At 44.6% G+C, this 15,237-nt stretch overlaps 46 non-coding genes across 46 annotated transcripts; all 46 read right to left on the reverse strand.

The window, feature by feature from the left end:
* Window positions 1–66: 66 nt before the first annotated feature.
* LOC126659206 (5S ribosomal RNA) lies at window positions 67–185 on the reverse strand. Its single transcript, XR_007634758.1, has one exon. It is a non-coding gene; the product is annotated as a 5S ribosomal RNA (ribosomal RNA).
* A 214-nt stretch (window positions 186–399) lies between these two features.
* Window positions 400–518, reverse strand: LOC126658222 (5S ribosomal RNA). The gene has a single exon (XR_007633817.1). It is a non-coding gene; the product is annotated as a 5S ribosomal RNA (ribosomal RNA).
* Window positions 519–732: 214 nt separating this feature from the next.
* On the reverse strand, window positions 733–851 carry LOC126659207 (5S ribosomal RNA). The gene has a single exon (XR_007634759.1). It is a non-coding gene; the product is annotated as a 5S ribosomal RNA (ribosomal RNA).
* A 214-nt stretch (window positions 852–1,065) lies between these two features.
* Window positions 1,066–1,184, reverse strand: LOC126658223 (5S ribosomal RNA). Its single transcript, XR_007633818.1, has one exon. It is a non-coding gene; the product is annotated as a 5S ribosomal RNA (ribosomal RNA).
* Window positions 1,185–1,398: 214 nt separating this feature from the next.
* Window positions 1,399–1,517, reverse strand: LOC126658027 (5S ribosomal RNA). Its single transcript, XR_007633629.1, has one exon. It is a non-coding gene; the product is annotated as a 5S ribosomal RNA (ribosomal RNA).
* Window positions 1,518–1,731: 214 nt separating this feature from the next.
* LOC126659209 (5S ribosomal RNA) lies at window positions 1,732–1,850 on the reverse strand. The gene has a single exon (XR_007634761.1). It is a non-coding gene; the product is annotated as a 5S ribosomal RNA (ribosomal RNA).
* Window positions 1,851–2,064: 214 nt separating this feature from the next.
* LOC126659210 (5S ribosomal RNA) lies at window positions 2,065–2,183 on the reverse strand. The gene has a single exon (XR_007634762.1). It is a non-coding gene; the product is annotated as a 5S ribosomal RNA (ribosomal RNA).
* A 214-nt stretch (window positions 2,184–2,397) lies between these two features.
* Window positions 2,398–2,516, reverse strand: LOC126658276 (5S ribosomal RNA). Its single transcript, XR_007633867.1, has one exon. It is a non-coding gene; the product is annotated as a 5S ribosomal RNA (ribosomal RNA).
* A 214-nt stretch (window positions 2,517–2,730) lies between these two features.
* On the reverse strand, window positions 2,731–2,849 carry LOC126659212 (5S ribosomal RNA). The gene has a single exon (XR_007634763.1). It is a non-coding gene; the product is annotated as a 5S ribosomal RNA (ribosomal RNA).
* Window positions 2,850–3,056: 207 nt separating this feature from the next.
* On the reverse strand, window positions 3,057–3,175 carry LOC126659213 (5S ribosomal RNA). The gene has a single exon (XR_007634764.1). It is a non-coding gene; the product is annotated as a 5S ribosomal RNA (ribosomal RNA).
* Window positions 3,176–3,389: 214 nt separating this feature from the next.
* On the reverse strand, window positions 3,390–3,508 carry LOC126659214 (5S ribosomal RNA). Its single transcript, XR_007634765.1, has one exon. It is a non-coding gene; the product is annotated as a 5S ribosomal RNA (ribosomal RNA).
* Window positions 3,509–3,729: 221 nt separating this feature from the next.
* On the reverse strand, window positions 3,730–3,848 carry LOC126659371 (5S ribosomal RNA). Its single transcript, XR_007634915.1, has one exon. It is a non-coding gene; the product is annotated as a 5S ribosomal RNA (ribosomal RNA).
* Window positions 3,849–4,062: 214 nt separating this feature from the next.
* On the reverse strand, window positions 4,063–4,181 carry LOC126659215 (5S ribosomal RNA). Its single transcript, XR_007634766.1, has one exon. It is a non-coding gene; the product is annotated as a 5S ribosomal RNA (ribosomal RNA).
* A 214-nt stretch (window positions 4,182–4,395) lies between these two features.
* Window positions 4,396–4,514, reverse strand: LOC126657986 (5S ribosomal RNA). Its single transcript, XR_007633591.1, has one exon. It is a non-coding gene; the product is annotated as a 5S ribosomal RNA (ribosomal RNA).
* A 214-nt stretch (window positions 4,515–4,728) lies between these two features.
* Window positions 4,729–4,847, reverse strand: LOC126659384 (5S ribosomal RNA). Its single transcript, XR_007634928.1, has one exon. It is a non-coding gene; the product is annotated as a 5S ribosomal RNA (ribosomal RNA).
* Window positions 4,848–5,061: 214 nt separating this feature from the next.
* LOC126659216 (5S ribosomal RNA) lies at window positions 5,062–5,180 on the reverse strand. Its single transcript, XR_007634767.1, has one exon. It is a non-coding gene; the product is annotated as a 5S ribosomal RNA (ribosomal RNA).
* A 214-nt stretch (window positions 5,181–5,394) lies between these two features.
* On the reverse strand, window positions 5,395–5,513 carry LOC126658224 (5S ribosomal RNA). Its single transcript, XR_007633819.1, has one exon. It is a non-coding gene; the product is annotated as a 5S ribosomal RNA (ribosomal RNA).
* Window positions 5,514–5,734: 221 nt separating this feature from the next.
* On the reverse strand, window positions 5,735–5,853 carry LOC126658358 (5S ribosomal RNA). The gene has a single exon (XR_007633947.1). It is a non-coding gene; the product is annotated as a 5S ribosomal RNA (ribosomal RNA).
* A 221-nt stretch (window positions 5,854–6,074) lies between these two features.
* Window positions 6,075–6,193, reverse strand: LOC126659217 (5S ribosomal RNA). The gene has a single exon (XR_007634768.1). It is a non-coding gene; the product is annotated as a 5S ribosomal RNA (ribosomal RNA).
* Window positions 6,194–6,407: 214 nt separating this feature from the next.
* Window positions 6,408–6,526, reverse strand: LOC126657988 (5S ribosomal RNA). Its single transcript, XR_007633593.1, has one exon. It is a non-coding gene; the product is annotated as a 5S ribosomal RNA (ribosomal RNA).
* A 214-nt stretch (window positions 6,527–6,740) lies between these two features.
* LOC126657989 (5S ribosomal RNA) lies at window positions 6,741–6,859 on the reverse strand. Its single transcript, XR_007633594.1, has one exon. It is a non-coding gene; the product is annotated as a 5S ribosomal RNA (ribosomal RNA).
* Window positions 6,860–7,073: 214 nt separating this feature from the next.
* Window positions 7,074–7,192, reverse strand: LOC126659218 (5S ribosomal RNA). The gene has a single exon (XR_007634769.1). It is a non-coding gene; the product is annotated as a 5S ribosomal RNA (ribosomal RNA).
* A 214-nt stretch (window positions 7,193–7,406) lies between these two features.
* LOC126658225 (5S ribosomal RNA) lies at window positions 7,407–7,525 on the reverse strand. Its single transcript, XR_007633820.1, has one exon. It is a non-coding gene; the product is annotated as a 5S ribosomal RNA (ribosomal RNA).
* A 228-nt stretch (window positions 7,526–7,753) lies between these two features.
* LOC126658359 (5S ribosomal RNA) lies at window positions 7,754–7,872 on the reverse strand. Its single transcript, XR_007633948.1, has one exon. It is a non-coding gene; the product is annotated as a 5S ribosomal RNA (ribosomal RNA).
* A 221-nt stretch (window positions 7,873–8,093) lies between these two features.
* On the reverse strand, window positions 8,094–8,212 carry LOC126659219 (5S ribosomal RNA). The gene has a single exon (XR_007634770.1). It is a non-coding gene; the product is annotated as a 5S ribosomal RNA (ribosomal RNA).
* A 214-nt stretch (window positions 8,213–8,426) lies between these two features.
* On the reverse strand, window positions 8,427–8,547 carry LOC126658503 (5S ribosomal RNA). Its single transcript, XR_007634088.1, has one exon. It is a non-coding gene; the product is annotated as a 5S ribosomal RNA (ribosomal RNA).
* Window positions 8,548–8,761: 214 nt separating this feature from the next.
* LOC126659221 (5S ribosomal RNA) lies at window positions 8,762–8,880 on the reverse strand. The gene has a single exon (XR_007634772.1). It is a non-coding gene; the product is annotated as a 5S ribosomal RNA (ribosomal RNA).
* A 214-nt stretch (window positions 8,881–9,094) lies between these two features.
* On the reverse strand, window positions 9,095–9,213 carry LOC126658227 (5S ribosomal RNA). Its single transcript, XR_007633822.1, has one exon. It is a non-coding gene; the product is annotated as a 5S ribosomal RNA (ribosomal RNA).
* A 214-nt stretch (window positions 9,214–9,427) lies between these two features.
* Window positions 9,428–9,546, reverse strand: LOC126658476 (5S ribosomal RNA). The gene has a single exon (XR_007634061.1). It is a non-coding gene; the product is annotated as a 5S ribosomal RNA (ribosomal RNA).
* Window positions 9,547–9,760: 214 nt separating this feature from the next.
* LOC126659222 (5S ribosomal RNA) lies at window positions 9,761–9,879 on the reverse strand. The gene has a single exon (XR_007634773.1). It is a non-coding gene; the product is annotated as a 5S ribosomal RNA (ribosomal RNA).
* A 214-nt stretch (window positions 9,880–10,093) lies between these two features.
* Window positions 10,094–10,212, reverse strand: LOC126658631 (5S ribosomal RNA). Its single transcript, XR_007634211.1, has one exon. It is a non-coding gene; the product is annotated as a 5S ribosomal RNA (ribosomal RNA).
* A 221-nt stretch (window positions 10,213–10,433) lies between these two features.
* On the reverse strand, window positions 10,434–10,552 carry LOC126659223 (5S ribosomal RNA). Its single transcript, XR_007634774.1, has one exon. It is a non-coding gene; the product is annotated as a 5S ribosomal RNA (ribosomal RNA).
* A 214-nt stretch (window positions 10,553–10,766) lies between these two features.
* Window positions 10,767–10,885, reverse strand: LOC126658228 (5S ribosomal RNA). Its single transcript, XR_007633823.1, has one exon. It is a non-coding gene; the product is annotated as a 5S ribosomal RNA (ribosomal RNA).
* A 221-nt stretch (window positions 10,886–11,106) lies between these two features.
* On the reverse strand, window positions 11,107–11,225 carry LOC126658477 (5S ribosomal RNA). The gene has a single exon (XR_007634062.1). It is a non-coding gene; the product is annotated as a 5S ribosomal RNA (ribosomal RNA).
* Window positions 11,226–11,446: 221 nt separating this feature from the next.
* LOC126659224 (5S ribosomal RNA) lies at window positions 11,447–11,565 on the reverse strand. The gene has a single exon (XR_007634775.1). It is a non-coding gene; the product is annotated as a 5S ribosomal RNA (ribosomal RNA).
* A 214-nt stretch (window positions 11,566–11,779) lies between these two features.
* Window positions 11,780–11,898, reverse strand: LOC126658229 (5S ribosomal RNA). The gene has a single exon (XR_007633824.1). It is a non-coding gene; the product is annotated as a 5S ribosomal RNA (ribosomal RNA).
* Window positions 11,899–12,119: 221 nt separating this feature from the next.
* On the reverse strand, window positions 12,120–12,238 carry LOC126657942 (5S ribosomal RNA). The gene has a single exon (XR_007633549.1). It is a non-coding gene; the product is annotated as a 5S ribosomal RNA (ribosomal RNA).
* Window positions 12,239–12,459: 221 nt separating this feature from the next.
* Window positions 12,460–12,578, reverse strand: LOC126659225 (5S ribosomal RNA). Its single transcript, XR_007634776.1, has one exon. It is a non-coding gene; the product is annotated as a 5S ribosomal RNA (ribosomal RNA).
* A 214-nt stretch (window positions 12,579–12,792) lies between these two features.
* Window positions 12,793–12,911, reverse strand: LOC126658478 (5S ribosomal RNA). The gene has a single exon (XR_007634063.1). It is a non-coding gene; the product is annotated as a 5S ribosomal RNA (ribosomal RNA).
* A 183-nt stretch (window positions 12,912–13,094) lies between these two features.
* On the reverse strand, window positions 13,095–13,213 carry LOC126658563 (5S ribosomal RNA). Its single transcript, XR_007634145.1, has one exon. It is a non-coding gene; the product is annotated as a 5S ribosomal RNA (ribosomal RNA).
* Window positions 13,214–13,434: 221 nt separating this feature from the next.
* On the reverse strand, window positions 13,435–13,555 carry LOC126658654 (5S ribosomal RNA). The gene has a single exon (XR_007634234.1). It is a non-coding gene; the product is annotated as a 5S ribosomal RNA (ribosomal RNA).
* A 214-nt stretch (window positions 13,556–13,769) lies between these two features.
* LOC126659324 (5S ribosomal RNA) lies at window positions 13,770–13,888 on the reverse strand. The gene has a single exon (XR_007634869.1). It is a non-coding gene; the product is annotated as a 5S ribosomal RNA (ribosomal RNA).
* Window positions 13,889–14,071: 183 nt separating this feature from the next.
* LOC126658374 (5S ribosomal RNA) lies at window positions 14,072–14,190 on the reverse strand. Its single transcript, XR_007633963.1, has one exon. It is a non-coding gene; the product is annotated as a 5S ribosomal RNA (ribosomal RNA).
* A 221-nt stretch (window positions 14,191–14,411) lies between these two features.
* On the reverse strand, window positions 14,412–14,530 carry LOC126659226 (5S ribosomal RNA). Its single transcript, XR_007634777.1, has one exon. It is a non-coding gene; the product is annotated as a 5S ribosomal RNA (ribosomal RNA).
* A 183-nt stretch (window positions 14,531–14,713) lies between these two features.
* Window positions 14,714–14,832, reverse strand: LOC126659228 (5S ribosomal RNA). The gene has a single exon (XR_007634778.1). It is a non-coding gene; the product is annotated as a 5S ribosomal RNA (ribosomal RNA).
* Window positions 14,833–15,046: 214 nt separating this feature from the next.
* LOC126658230 (5S ribosomal RNA) lies at window positions 15,047–15,165 on the reverse strand. Its single transcript, XR_007633825.1, has one exon. It is a non-coding gene; the product is annotated as a 5S ribosomal RNA (ribosomal RNA).
* Between the last annotated feature and the right edge of the window lie 72 nt (window positions 15,166–15,237).

Consider the following 15,237-nt stretch of genomic DNA (forward strand, 5'->3'; position numbering starts at 1 on the left):
ACTCGTTCTGTTTGTCTCTCGGCGATAGTAATAATAGAAAAAACGCAGTTCAAAAAAAGCGAAAAAGGGGTGCAACACGAGGACTTCCCAGGAGGTCACCCATCCTAGTACTGCTCTCGCCCAAGCACGTTTAACTTCGGAGTTCTGATGGGATCCGGTGCATTAGTGCTGGTATGATCGCACCCGTCATACCTTGCACGATCATCGCATATATCCGCTGCCTTGCAACTCATTCAACCAAAATAAAAGCTATCTTTAAAAGTACGTTTTGGTCCCTGAACTTTTTCCATATTTCCCGTTTGGTCCCTGAATTGCAATTCATCGTTACTCGTTACTCGTTCTGTTTGTCTCTCGGGGATAGTAATAATAGAAAAAACGCCGTTCAAAAAAAGCGAAAAAGGGGTGCAACACGAGGACTTCCCAGGAGGTCACCCATCCTAGTACTGCTCTCGCCCAAGCACGTTTATCTTCGGAGTTCTGATGGGATCCGGTGCATTAGTGCTGGTATGATCGCACCCGTCATACCTTGCACGATCATCGCATATATCCGCTGCCTTGCAACTCATTCAACCAAAATAAAAGCTATCATTAAAAGTACGTTTTGGTCCCTGAACTTTTTCCATATTTCCCGTTTGGTCCCTGAATTGCAATTCATCGTTACTCGTTACTCGTTCTGTTTGTCTCTCGGCGATAGTAATAATAGAAAAAACGCAGTTCAAAAAAAGCGAAAAAGGGGTGCAACACGAGGACTTCCCAGGAGGTCACCCATCCTAGTACTGCTCTCGCCCAAGCACGTTTAACTTCGGAGTTCTGATGGGATCCGGTGCATTAGTGCTGGTATGATCGCACCCGTCATACCTTGCACGATCATCGCATATATCCGCTGCCTTGCAACTCATTCAACCAAAATAAAAGCTATCTTTAAAAGTACGTTTTGGTCCCTGAACTTTTTCCATATTTCCCGTTTGGTCCCTGAATTGCAATTCATCGTTACTCGTTACTCGTTCTGTTTGTCTCTCGGCGATAGTAATAATAGAAAAAACGCAGTTCAAAAAAAGCGAAAAAGGGGTGCAACACGAGGACTTCCCAGGAGGTCACCCATCCTAGTACTGCTCTCGCCCAAGCACGTTTATCTTCGGAGTTCTGATGGGATCCGGTGCATTAGTGCTGGTATGATCGCACCCGTCATACCTTGCACGATCATCGCATATATCCGCTGCCTTGCAACTCATTCAACCAAAATAAAAGCTATCATTAAAAGTACGTTTTGGTCCCTGAACTTTTTCCATATTTCCCGTTTGGTCCCTGAATTGCAATTCATCGTTACTCGTTACTCGTTCTGTTTGTCTCTCGGCGATAGTAATAATAGAAAAAACGCAGTTCAAAAAAAGCGAAAAAGGGGTGCAACACGAGGACTTCCCAGGAGGTCACCCATCCTAGTACTGCTCTCGCCCAAGCACGTTTAACTTCGGAGTTCTGATGTGATCCGGTGCATTAGTGCTGGTATGATCGCACCCGTCATACCTTGCACGATCATCGCATATATCCGCTGCCTTGCAACTCATTCAACCAAAATAAAAGCTATCTTTAAAAGTACGTTTTGGTCCCTGAACTTTTTCCATATTTCCCGTTTGGTCCCTGAATTGCAATTCATCGTTACTCGTTACTCGTTCTGTTTGTCTCTCGGCGATAGTAATAATAGAAAAAACGCAGTTCAAAAAAAGCGAAAAAGGGGTGCAACACGAGGACTTCCCAGGAGGTCACCCATCCTAGTACTGCTCTCGCCCAAGCACGTTTAACTTCGGAGTTCTGATGGGATCCGGTGCATTAGTGCTGGTATGATCGCACCCGTCATACCTTGCACGATCATCGCATATATCCGCTGCCTTGCAACTCATTCAACCAAAATAAAAACTATCTTTAAAAGTACGTTTTGGTCCCTGAACTTTTTCCATATTTCCCGTTTGGTCCCTGAATTGCAATTCATCGTTACTCGTTACTCGTTCTGTTTGTCTCTCGGCGATAGTAATAATAGAAAAAACGCAGTTCAAAAAAAGCGAAAAAGGGGTGCAACACGAGGACTTCCCAGGAGGTCACCCATCCTAGTACTGCTCTCGCCCAAGCACGTTTAACTTCGGAGTTCTGATGGGATCCGGTGCATTAGTGCTGGTATGATCGCACCCGTCATACCTTGCACGATCATCGCATATATCCGCTGCCTTGCAACTCATTCAACCAAAATAAAAACTATCTTTAAAAGTACGTTTTGGTCCCTGAACTTTTTCCATATTTCCCGTTTGGTCCCTGAATTGCAATTCATCGTTACTCGTTACTCGTTCTGTTTGTCTCTCGGCGATAGTAATAATAGAAAAAACGCAGTTCAAAAAAAGCGAAAAAGGGGTGCAACACGAGGACTTCCCAGGAGGTCACCCCTCCTAGTACTGCTCTCGCCCAAGCACGTTTAACTTCGGAGTTCTGATGGGATCCGGTGCATTAGTGCTGGTATGATCGCACCCGTCATACCTTGCACGATCATCGCATATATCCGCTGCCTTGCAACTCATTCAACCAAAATAAAAGCTATCATTAAAAGTACGTTTTGGTCCCTGAACTTTTTCCATATTTCCCGTTTGGTCCCTGAATTGCAATTCATCGTTACTCGTTACTCGTTCTGTTTGTCTCTCGGCGATAGTAATAATAGAAAAAACGCAGTTCAAAAAAAGCGAAAAAGGGGTGCAACACGAGGACTTCCCAGGAGGTCACCCATCCTAGTACTGCTCTCGCCCAAGCACGTTTAACTTCGGAGTTCTGATGGGATCCGGTGCATTAGTGCTGGTATGATCGCACCCGTCATACCTTGCACGATCATCGCATATATCCGCTGCCTTGCAACTCATTCAACCAAAATAAAAGCTATCTTTAAAAGTACGTTTTGGTCCCTGAACTTTTTCCATATTTCCCGTTTGGTCCCTGAATTGCAATTCATCGTTACTCGTTCTGTTTGTCTCTCGGCGATAGTAATAATAGAAAAAACGCAGTTCAAAAAAAGCGAAAAAGGGGTGCAACACGAGGACTTCCCAGGAGGTCACCCATCCTAGTACTGCTCTCGCCCAAGCACGTTTAACTTCGGAGTTCTGATGGGATCCGGTGCATTAGTGCTGGTATGATCGCACCCGTCATACCTTGCACGATCATCGCATATATCCGCTGCCTTGCAACTCATTCAACCAAAATAAAAACTATCTTTAAAAGTACGTTTTGGTCCCTGAACTTTTTCCATATTTCCCGTTTGGTCCCTGAATTGCAATTCATCGTTACTCGTTACTCGTTCTGTTTGTCTCTCGGCGATAGTAATAATAGAAAAAACGCAGTTCAAAAAAAGCGAAAAAGGGGTGCAACACGAGGACTTCCCAGGAGGTCACCCATCCTAGTACTGCTCTCGCCCAAGCACGTTTAACTTCGGAGTTCTGATGGGATCCGGTGCATTAGTGCTGGTATGATCGCACCCGTCATACCTTGCACGATCATCGCATATATCCGCTGCCTTGCAACTCATTCAACCAAAATAAAAGCTATCTTTAAAAGTACGTTTTGGTCCCTGAACTTTTTCCATATTTCCCGTTTGGTCCCTGAATTGCAATTCATCGTTACTCGTTACTCGTTACTCGTTCTGTTTGTCTCTCGGCGATAGTAATAATAGAAAAAACGCAGTTCAAAAAAAGCGCAAAAGGGGTGCAACACGAGGACTTCCCAGGAGGTCACCCATCCTAGTACTTCTCTCGCCCAAGCACGTTTGACTTCGGAGTTCTGATGGGATCCGGTGCATTAGTGCTGGTATGATCGCACCCGTCATACCTTGCACGATCATCGCATATATCCGCTGCCTTGCAACTCATTCAACCAAAATAAAAGCTATCATTAAAAGTACGTTTTGGTCCCTGAACTTTTTCCATATTTCCCGTTTGGTCCCTGAATTGCAATTCATCGTTACTCGTTACTCGTTCTGTTTGTCTCTCGGCGATAGTAATAATAGAAAAAACGCAGTTCAAAAAAAGCGAAAAAGGGGTGCAACACGAGGACTTCCCAGGAGGTCACCCATCCTAGTACTGCTCTCGCCCAAGCACGTTTAACTTCGGAGTTCTGATGGGATCCGGTGCATTAGTGCTGGTATGATCGCACCCGTCATACCTTGCACGATCATCGCATATATCCGCTGCCTTGCAACTCATTCAACCAAAATAAAAACTATCTTTAAAAGTACGTTTTGGTCCCTGAACTTTTTCCATATTTCCCGTTTGGTCCCTGAATTGCAATTCATCGTTACTCGTTACTCGTTCTGTTTGTCTCTCGGCGATAGTAATAATAGAAAAAACGCAGTTCAAAAAAAGCGAAAAAGGGGTGCAACACGAGGACTTCCCAGGAGGTCACCCATCCTAGTACTGCTCTCGCCCAAGCACGTTTAACTTCGGAGTTCTGATGGGATCCGGTGAATTAGTGCTGGTATGATCGCACCCGTCATACCTTGCACGATCATCGCATATATCCGCTGCCTTGCAACTCATTCAACCAAAATAAAAACTATCTTTAAAAGTACGTTTTGGTCCCTGAACTTTTTCCATATTTCCCGTTTGGTCCCTGAATTGCAATTCATCGTTACTCGTTACTCGTTCTGTTTGTCTCTCGGCGATAGTAATAATAGAAAAAACGCAGTTCAAAAAAAGCGAAAAAGGGGTGCAACACGAGGACTTCCCAGGAGGTCACCCATCCTAGTACTGCTCTCGCCCAAGCACGTTTAACTTCGGAGTTCGGATGGGATCCGGTGAATTAGTGCTGGTATGATCGCACCCGTCATACCTTGCACGATCATCGCATATATCCGCTGCCTTGCAACTCATTCAACCAAAATAAAAACTATCTTTAAAAGTACGTTTTGGTCCCTGAACTTTTTCCATATTTCCCGTTTGGTCCCTGAATTGCAATTCATCGTTACTCGTTACTCGTTCTGTTTGTCTCTCGGCGATAGTAATAATAGAAAAAACGCAGTTCAAAAAAAGCGAAAAAGGGGTGCAACACGAGGACTTCCCAGGAGGTCACCCATCCTAGTACTGCTCTCGCCCAAGCACGTTTAACTTCGGAGTTCTGATGGGATCCGGTGCATTAGTGCTGGTATGATCGCACCCGTCATACCTTGCACGATCATCGCATATATCCGCTGCCTTGCAACTCATTCAACCAAAATAAAAACTATCTTTAAAAGTACGTTTTGGTCCCTGAACTTTTTCCATATTTCCCGTTTGGTCCCTGAATTGCAATTCATCGTTACTCGTTACTCGTTCTGTTTGTCTCTCGGCGATAGTAATAATAGAAAAAACGCCGTTCAAAAAAAGCGAAAAAGGGGTGCAACACGAGGACTTCCCAGGAGGTCACCCATCCTAGTACTGCTCTCGCCCAAGCACGTTTATCTTCGGAGTTCTGATGGGATCCGGTGCATTAGTGCTGGTATGATCGCACCCGTCATACCTTGCACGATCATCGCATATATCCGCTACCTTGCAACTCATTCAACCAAAATAAAAGCTATCTTTAAAAGTACGTTTTGGTCCCTGAACGTTTTCCATATTTCCCGTTTGGTCCCTGAATTGCAATTCATCGTTACTCGTTACTCGTTACTCGTTCTGTTTGTCTCTCGGCGATAGTAATAATAGAAAAAACGCAGTTCAAAAAAAGCGAAAAAGGGGTGCAACACGAGGACTTCCCAGGAGGTCACCCATCCTAGTACTGCTCTCGCCCAAGCACGTTTAACTTCGGAGTTCTGATTGGATCCGGTGCATTAGTGCTGGTATGATCGCACCCGTCATACCTTGCACGATCATCGCATATATCCGCTGCCTTGCAACTCATTCAACCAAAATAAAAGCTATCTTTAAAAGTACGTTTTGGTCCCTGAACTTTTTCCATATTTCCCGTTTGGTCCCTGAATTGCAATTCATCGTTACTCGTTACTCGTTACTCGTTCTGTTTGTCTCTCGGCGATAGTAATAATAGAAAAAACGCAGTTCAAAAAAAGCGAAAAAGGGGTGCAACACGAGGACTTCCCAGGAGGTCACCCATCCTAGTACTGCTCTCGCCCAAGCACGTTTAACTTCGGAGTTCTGATGGGATCCGGTGCATTAGTGCTGGTATGATCGCACCCGTCATACCTTGCACGATCATCGCATATATCCGCTGCCTTGCAACTCATTCAACCAAAATAAAAACTATCTTTAAAAGTACGTTTTGGTCCCTGAACTTTTTCCATATTTCCCGTTTGGTCCCTGAATTGCAATTCATCGTTACTCGTTACTCGTTCTGTTTGTCTCTCGGCGATAGTAATAATAGAAAAAACGCAGTTCAAAAAAAGCGAAAAAGGGGTGCAACACGAGGACTTCCCAGGAGGTCACCCATCCTAGTACTGCTCTCGCCCAAGCACGTTTAACTTCGGAGTTCTGATGGGATCCGGTGAATTAGTGCTGGTATGATCGCACCCGTCATACCTTGCACGATCATCGCATATATCCGCTGCCTTGCAACTCATTCAACCAAAATAAAAACTATCTTTAAAAGTACGTTTTGGTCCCTGAACTTTTTCCATATTTCCCGTTTGGTCCCTGAATTGCAATTCATCGTTACTCGTTACTCGTTCTGTTTGTCTCTCGGCGATAGTAATAATAGAAAAAACGCAGTTCAAAAAAAGCGAAAAAGGGGTGCAACACGAGGACTTCCCAGGAGGTCACCCATCCTAGTACTGCTCTCGCCCAAGCACGTTTAACTTCGGAGTTCTGATGGGATCCGGTGAATTAGTGCTGGTATGATCGCACCCGTCATACCTTGCACGATCATCGCATATATCCGCTGCCTTGCAACTCATTCAACCAAAATAAAAACTATCTTTAAAAGTACGTTTTGGTCCCTGAACTTTTTCCATATTTCCCGTTTGGTCCCTGAATTGCAATTCATCGTTACTCGTTACTCGTTCTGTTTGTCTCTCGGCGATAGTAATAATAGAAAAAACGCAGTTCAAAAAAAGCGAAAAAGGGGTGCAACACGAGGACTTCCCAGGAGGTCACCCATCCTAGTACTGCTCTCGCCCAAGCACGTTTAACTTCGGAGTTCTGATGGGATCCGGTGCATTAGTGCTGGTATGATCGCACCCGTCATACCTTGCACGATCATCGCATATATCCGCTGCCTTGCAACTCATTCAACCAAAATAAAAACTATCTTTAAAAGTACGTTTTGGTCCCTGAACTTTTTCCATATTTCCCGTTTGGTCCCTGAATTGCAATTCATCGTTACTCGTTACTCGTTCTGTTTGTCTCTCGGCGATAGTAATAATAGAAAAAACGCCGTTCAAAAAAAGCGAAAAAGGGGTGCAACACGAGGACTTCCCAGGAGGTCACCCATCCTAGTACTGCTCTCGCCCAAGCACGTTTATCTTCGGAGTTCTGATGGGATCCGGTGCATTAGTGCTGGTATGATCGCACCCGTCATACCTTGCACGATCATCGCATATATCCGCTACCTTGCAACTCATTCAACCAAAATAAAAGCTATCTTTAAAAGTACGTTTTGGTCCCTGAACGTTTTCCATATTTCCCGTTTGGTCCCTGAATTGCAATTCATCGTTACTCGTTACTCGTTACTCGTTACTCGTTCTGTTTGTCTCTCGGCGATAGTAATAATAGAAAAAACGCAGTTCAAAAAAAGCGAAAAAGGGGTGCAACACGAGGACTTCCCAGGAGGTCACCCATCCTAGTACTGCTCTCGCCCAAGCACGTTTAACTTCGGAGTTCTGATTGGATCCGGTGCATTAGTGCTGGTATGATCGCACCCGTCATACCTTGCACGATCATCGCATATATCCGCTGCCTTGCAACTCATTCAACCAAAATAAAAGCTATCTTTAAAAGTACGTTTTGGTCCCTGAACTTTTTCCATATTTCCCGTTTGGTCCCTGAATTGCAATTCATCGTTACTCGTTACTCGTTACTCGTTCTGTTTGTCTCTCGGCGATAGTAATAATAGAAAAAACGCAGTTCAAAAAAAGCGAAAAAGGGGTGCAACACGAGGACTTCCCAGGAGGTCACCCATCCTAGTACTGCTCTCGCCCAAGCACGTTTAACTTCGGAGTTCTGATGGGATCCGGTGCATTAGTGCTGGTATGATCGCACCCGTCATACCTTGCACGATCATCGCATATATCCGCTGCCTTGCAACTCATTCAACCAAAATAAAAACTATCTTTAAAAGTACGTTTTGGTCCCTGAACTTTTTCCATATTTCCCGTTTGGTCCCTGAATTGCAATTCATCGTTACTCGTTACTCGTTCTGTTTGTCTCTCGGCGATAGTAATAATAGAAAAAACGCAGTTCAAAAAAAGCGAAAAAGGGGTGCAACACGAGGAGACTTCCCAGGAGGTCACCCATCCTAGTACTGCTCTCGCCCAAGCACGTTTAACTTCGGAGTTCTGATGGGATCCGGTGCATTAGTGCTGGTATGATCGCACCCGTCATACCTTGCACGATCATCGCATATATCCGCTGCCTTGCAACTCATTCAACCAAAATAAAAGCTATCTTTAAAAGTACGTTTTGGTCCCTGAACTTTTTCCATATTTCCCGTTTGGTCCCTGAATTGCAATTCATCGTTACTCGTTACTCGTTCTGTTTGTCTCTCGGCGATAGTAATAATAGAAAAAACGCAGTTCAAAAAAAGCGAAAAAGGGGTGCAACACGAGGACTTCCCAGGAGGTCACCCATCCTAGTACTGCTCTCGCCCAAGCACGTTTAACTTCGGAGTTCTGATGGGATCCGGTGCATTAGTGCTGGTATGATCGCACCCGTCATACCTTGCACGATCATCGCATATATCCGCTGCCTTGCAACTCATTCAACCAAAATAAAAACTATCTTTAAAAGTACGTTTTGGTCCCTGAACTTTTTCCATATTTCCCGTTTGGTCCCTGAATTGCAATTCATCGTTACTCGTTACTCGTTCTGTTTGTCTCTCGGCGATAGTAATAATAGAAAAAACGCAGTTCAAAAAAAGCGAAAAAGGGGTGCAACACGAGGACTTCCCAGGAGGTCACCCATCCTAGTACTGCTCTCGCCCAAGCACGTTTATCTTCGGAGTTCTGATGGGATCCGGTGCATTAGTGCTGGTATGATCGCACCCGTCATACCTTGCACGATCATCGCATATATCCGCTGCCTTGCAACTCATTCAACCAAAATAAAAGCTATCATTAAAAGTACGTTTTGGTCCCTGAACTTTTTCCATATTTCCCGTTTGGTCCCTGAATTGCAATTCATCGTTACTCGTTACTCGTTCTGTTTGTCTCTCGGCGATAGTAATAATAGAAAAAACGCAGTTCAAAAAAAGCGAAAAAGGGGTGCAACACGAGGACTTCCCAGGAGGTCACCCATCCTAGTACTGCTCTCGCCCAAGCACGTTTAACTTCGGAGTTCTGATGGGATCCGGTGCATTAGTGCTGGTATGATCGAACCCGTCATACCTTGCACGATCATCGCATATATCCGCTGCCTTGCAACTCATTCAACCAAAATAAAAACTATCTTTAAAAGTACGTTTTGGTCCCTGAACTTTTTCCATATTTCCCGTTTGGTCCCTGAATTGCAATTCATCGTTACTCGTTACTCGTTCTGTTTGTCTCTCGGCGATAGTAATAATAGAAAAAACGCAGTTCAAAAAAAGCGAAAAAGGGGTGCAACACGAGGACTTCCCAGGAGGTCACCCATCCTAGTACTGCTCTCGCCCAAGCACGTTTAACTTCGGAGTTCTGATGGGATCCGGTGCATTAGTGCTGGTATGATCGCACCCGTCATACCTTGCACGATCATCGCATATATCCGCTGCCTTGCAACTCATTCAACCAAAATAAAAGCTATCATTAAAAGTACGTTTTGGTCCCTGAACTTTTTCCATATTTCCCGTTTGGTCCCTGAATTGCAATTCATCGTTACTCGTTACTCGTTCTGTTTGTCTCTCGGCGATAGTAATAATAGAAAAAACGCAGTTCAAAAAAAGCGAAAAAGGGGTGCAACACGAGGACTTCCCAGGAGGTCACCCATCCTAGTACTGCTCTCGCCCAAGCACGTTTCACTTCGGAGTTCTGATGGGATCCGGTGCATTAGTGCTGGTATGATCGAACCCGTCATACCTTGCACGATCATCGCATATATCCGCTGCCTTGCAACTCATTCAACCAAAATAAAAACTATCTTTAAAAGTACGTTTTGGTCCCTGAACTTTTTCCATATTTCCCGTTTGGTCCCTGAATTGCAATTCATCGTTACTCGTTACTCGTTACTCGTTCTGTTTGTCTCTCGGCGATAGTAATAATAGAAAAAACGCAGTTCAAAAAAAGCGAAAAAGGGGTGCAACACGAGGACTTCCCAGGAGGTCACCCATCCTAGTACTGCTCTCGCCCAAGCACGTTTAACTTCGGAGTTCTGATGGGATCCGGTGCATTAGTGCTGGTATGATCGCACCCGTCATACCTTGCACGATCATCGCATATATCCGCTGCCTTGCAACTCATTCAACCAAAATAAAAACTATCTTTAAAAGTACGTTTTGGTCCCTGAACTTTTTCCATATTTCCCGTTTGGTCCCTGAATTGCAATTCATCGTTACTCGTTACTCGTTCTGTTTGTCTCTCGGCGATAGTAATAATAGAAAAAACGCAGTTCAAAAACAGCGAAAAAGGGGTGCAACACGAGGACTTCCCAGGAGGTCACCCATCCTAGTACTGCTCTCGCCCAAGCACGTTTATCTTCGGAGTTCTGATGGGATCCGGTGCATTAGTGCTGGTATGATCGCACCCGTCATACCTTGCACGATCATCGCATATATCCGCTGCCTTGCAACTCATTCAACCAAAATAAAAGCTATCTTTAAAAGTACGTTTTGGTCCCTGAACTTTTTCCATATTTCCCGTTTGGTCCCTGAATTGCAATTCATCGTTACTCGTTACTCGTTACTCGTTCTGTTTGTCTCTCGGCGATAGTAATAATAGAAAAAACGCAGTTCAAAAAAAGCGCAAAAGGGGTGCAACACGAGGACTTCCCAGGAGGTCACCCATCCTAGTACTGCTCTCGCCCAAGCACGTTTAACTTCGGAGTTCTGATGGGATCCGGTGCATTAGTGCTGGTATGATCGAACCCGTCATACCTTGCACGATCATCGCATATATCCGCTGCCTTGCAACTCATTCAACCAAAATAAAAACTATCTTTAAAAGTACGTTTTGGTCCCTGAACTTTTTCCATATTTCCCGTTTGGTCCCTGAATTGCAATTCATCGTTACTCGTTACTCGTTACTCGTTCTGTTTGTCTCTCGGCGATAGTAATAATAGAAAAAACGCAGTTCAAAAAAAGCGAAAAAGGGGTGCAACACGAGGACTTCCCAGGAGGTCACCCATCCTAGTACTGCTCTCGCCCAAGCACGTTTAACTTCGGAGTTCTGATGGGATCCGGTGCATTAGTGCTGGTATGATCGCACCCGTCATACCTTGCACGATCATCGCATATATCCGCTGCCTTGCAACTCATTCAACCAAAATAAAAACTATCTTTAAAAGTACGTTTTGGTCCCTGAACTTTTTCCATATTTCCCGTTTGGTCCCTGAATTGCAATTCATCGTTACTCGTTACTCGTTCTGTTTGTCTCTCGGCGATAGTAATAATAGAAAAAACGCAGTTCAAAAACAGCGAAAAAGGGGTGCAACACGAGGACTTCCCAGGAGGTCACCCATCCTAGTACTGCTCTCGCCCAAGCACGTTTATCTTCGGAGTTCTGATGGGATCCGGTGCATTAGTGCTGGTATGATCGCACCCGTCATACCTTGCACGATCATCGCATATATCCGCTGCCTTGCAACTCATTCAACCAAAATAAAAGCTATCTTTAAAAGTACGTTTTGGTCCCTGAACTTTTTCCATATTTCCCGTTTGGTCCCTGAATTGCAATTCATCGTTACTCGTTACTCGTTACTCGTTCTGTTTGTCTCTCGGCGATAGTAATAATAGAAAAAACGCAGTTCAAAAAAAGCGCAAAAGGGGTGCAACACGAGGACTTCCCAGGAGGTCACCCATCCTAGTACTGCTCTCGCCCAAGCACGTTTGACTTCGGAGTTCTGATGGGATCCGGTGCATTAGTGCTGGTATGATCGCACCCGTCATACCTTGCACGATCATCGCATATATCCGCTGCCTTGCAACTCATTCAACCAAAATAAAAACTATCTTTAAAAGTACGTTTTGGTCCCTGAACTTTTTCCATATTTCCCGTTTGGTCCCTGAATTGCAATTCATCGTTACTCGTTACTCGTTACTCGTTCTGTTTGTCTCTCGGCGATAGTAATAATAGAAAAAACGCAGTTCAAAAAAAGCGAAAAAGGGGTGCAACACGAGGACTTCCCAGGAGGTCACCCATCCTAGTACTGCTCTCGCCCAAGCACGTTTAACTTCGGAGTTCTGATGGGATCCGGTGCATTAGTGCTGGTATGATCGCACCCGTCATACCTTGCACGATCATCGCATATATCCGCTGCCTTGCAACTCATTCAACCAAAATAAAAACTATCTTTAAAAGTACGTTTTGGTCCCTGAACTTTTTCCATATTTCCCGTTTGGTCCCTGAATTGCAATTCATCGTTACTCGTTACTCGTTCTGTTTGTCTCTCGGCGATAGTAATAATAGAAAAAACGCAGTTCAAAAAAAGCGAAAAAGGGGTGCAACACGAGGACTTCCCAGGAGGTCACCCATCCTAGTACTGCTCTCGCCCAAGCACGTTTAACTTCGGAGTTCTGATGGGATCCGGTGCATTAGTGCTGGTATGATCGAACCCGTCATACCTTGCACGATCATCGCATATATCCGCTGCCTTGCAACTCATTCAACCAAAATAAAAACTATCTTTAAAAGTACGTTTTGGTCCCTGAATTGCAATTCATCGTTACTCGTTACTCGTTCTGTTTGTCTCTCGGCGATAGTAATAATAGAAAAAACGCAGTTCAAAAAAAGCGAAAAAGGGGTGCAACACGAGGACTTCCCAGGAGGTCACCCATCCTAGTACTGCTCTCGCCCAAGCACGTTTAACTTCGGAGTTCTGATGGGATGCGGTGCATTAGTGCTGGTATGATCGCACCCGTCATACCTTGCACGATCATCGCATATATCCGCTGCCTTGCAACTCATTCAACCAAAATAAAAGCTATCTTTAAAAGTACGTTTTGGTCCCTGAACTTTTTCCATATTTCCCGTTTGGTCCCTGAATTGCAATTCATCGTTACTCGTTACTCGTTACTCGTTCTGTTTGTCTCTCGGCGATAGTAATAATAGAAAAAACGCAGTTCAAAAAAAGCGCAAAAGGGGTGCAACACGAGGACACTTCCCAGGAGGTCACCCATCCTAGTACTGCTCTCGCCCAAGCACGTTTGACTTCGGAGTTCTGATGGGATCCGGTGCATTAGTGCTGGTATGATCGCACCCGTCATACCTTGCACGATCATCGCATATATCCGCTGCCTTGCAACTCATTCAACCAAAATAAAAACTATCTTTAAAAGTACGTTTTGGTCCCTGAACGTTTTCCATATTTCCCGTTTGGTCCCTGAATTGCAATTCATCGTTACTCGTTACTCGTTCTGTTTGTCTCTCGGGGATAGTAATAATAGAAAAAACGCAGTTCAAAAAAAGCGAAAAAGGGGTGCAACACGAGGACTTCCCAAGAGGTCACCCATCCTAGTACTGCTCTCGCCCAAGCACGTTTAACTTCGGAGTTCTGATGGGATCCGGTGCATTAGTGCTGGTATGATCGCACCCGTCATACCTTGCACGATCATCGCATATATCCGCTGCCATGCAACTCATTCAACCAAAATAAAAACTATCTTTAAAAGTACGTTTTGGTCCCTGAATTGCAATTCATCGTTACTCGTTACTCGTTCTGTTTGTCTCTCGGCGATAGTAATAATAGAAAAAACGCAGTTCAAAAAAAGCGAAAAAGGGGTGCAACACGAGGACTTCCCAGGAGGTCACCCATCCTAGTACTGCTCTCGCCCAAGCACGTTTAACTTCGGAGTTTTGATGGGATCCGGTGCATTAGTGCTGGTATGATCGCACCCGTCATACCTTGCACGATCATCGCATATATCCGCTGCCTTGCAACTCATTCAACCAAAATAAAAACTATCTTTAAAAGTACGTTTTGGTCCCTGAACTTTTTCCATATTTCCCGTTTGGTCCCTGAATTGCAATTCATCGTTACTCGTTACTCGTTACTCGTTCTGTTTGTCTCTCGGCGATAGTAATAATAGAAAAAACGCAGTTCAAAAAAAGCGAAAAAGGGGTGCAACACGAGGACTTCCCAGGAGGTCACCCATCCTAGTACTGCTCTCGCCCAAGCACGTTTAACTTCGGAGTTCTGATGGGATCCGGTGCATTAGTGCTGGTATGATCGCACCCGTCATACCTTGCACGATCATCGCATATATCCGCTGCCTTGCAACTCATTCAACCAAAATAAAAACTATCTTTAAAAGTACGTTTTGGTCCCTGAATTGCAATTCATCGTTACTCGTTACTCGTTCTGTTTGTCTCTCGGCGATAGTAATAATAGAAAAAACGCAGTTCAAAAAAAGCGAAAAAGGGGTGCAACACGAGGACTTCCCAGGAGGTCACCCATCCTAGTACTGCTCTCGCCCAAGCACGTTTAACTTCGGAGTTCTGATGGGATCCGGTGCATTAGTGCTGGTATGATCGCACCCGTCATACCTTGCACGATCATCCCATATATCCGCTGCCTTGCAACTCATTCAACCAAAAAAAAAACTATCTTTAAAAGTACGTTTTGGTCCCTGAACTTTTTCCATATTTCCCGTTTGGTCCCTGAATTGCAATTCATCGTTACTCGTTACTCGTTCTGTTTGTCTCTCGGCGATAGTAATAATAGAAAAAACGCCGTTCAAAAAAAGCGAAAAAGGGGTGCAACACGAGGACTTCCCAGGAGGTCACCCATCCTAGTACTGCTCTCGCCCAAGCACGTTTATCTTCGGAGTTCTGATGGGATCCGGTGCATTAGTGCTGGTATGATCGCACCCGTCATACCTTGCACGATCATCGCATATATCCGCTGCCTTGCAACTCATTCAACCAAAATAAAAGCTATCTTT

Source organism: Mercurialis annua, linkage group LG7, assembly GCF_937616625.2.
Source record: "Mercurialis annua linkage group LG7, ddMerAnnu1.2, whole genome shotgun sequence".
Lineage (NCBI taxonomy): Eukaryota > Viridiplantae > Streptophyta > Magnoliopsida > Malpighiales > Euphorbiaceae > Mercurialis > Mercurialis annua.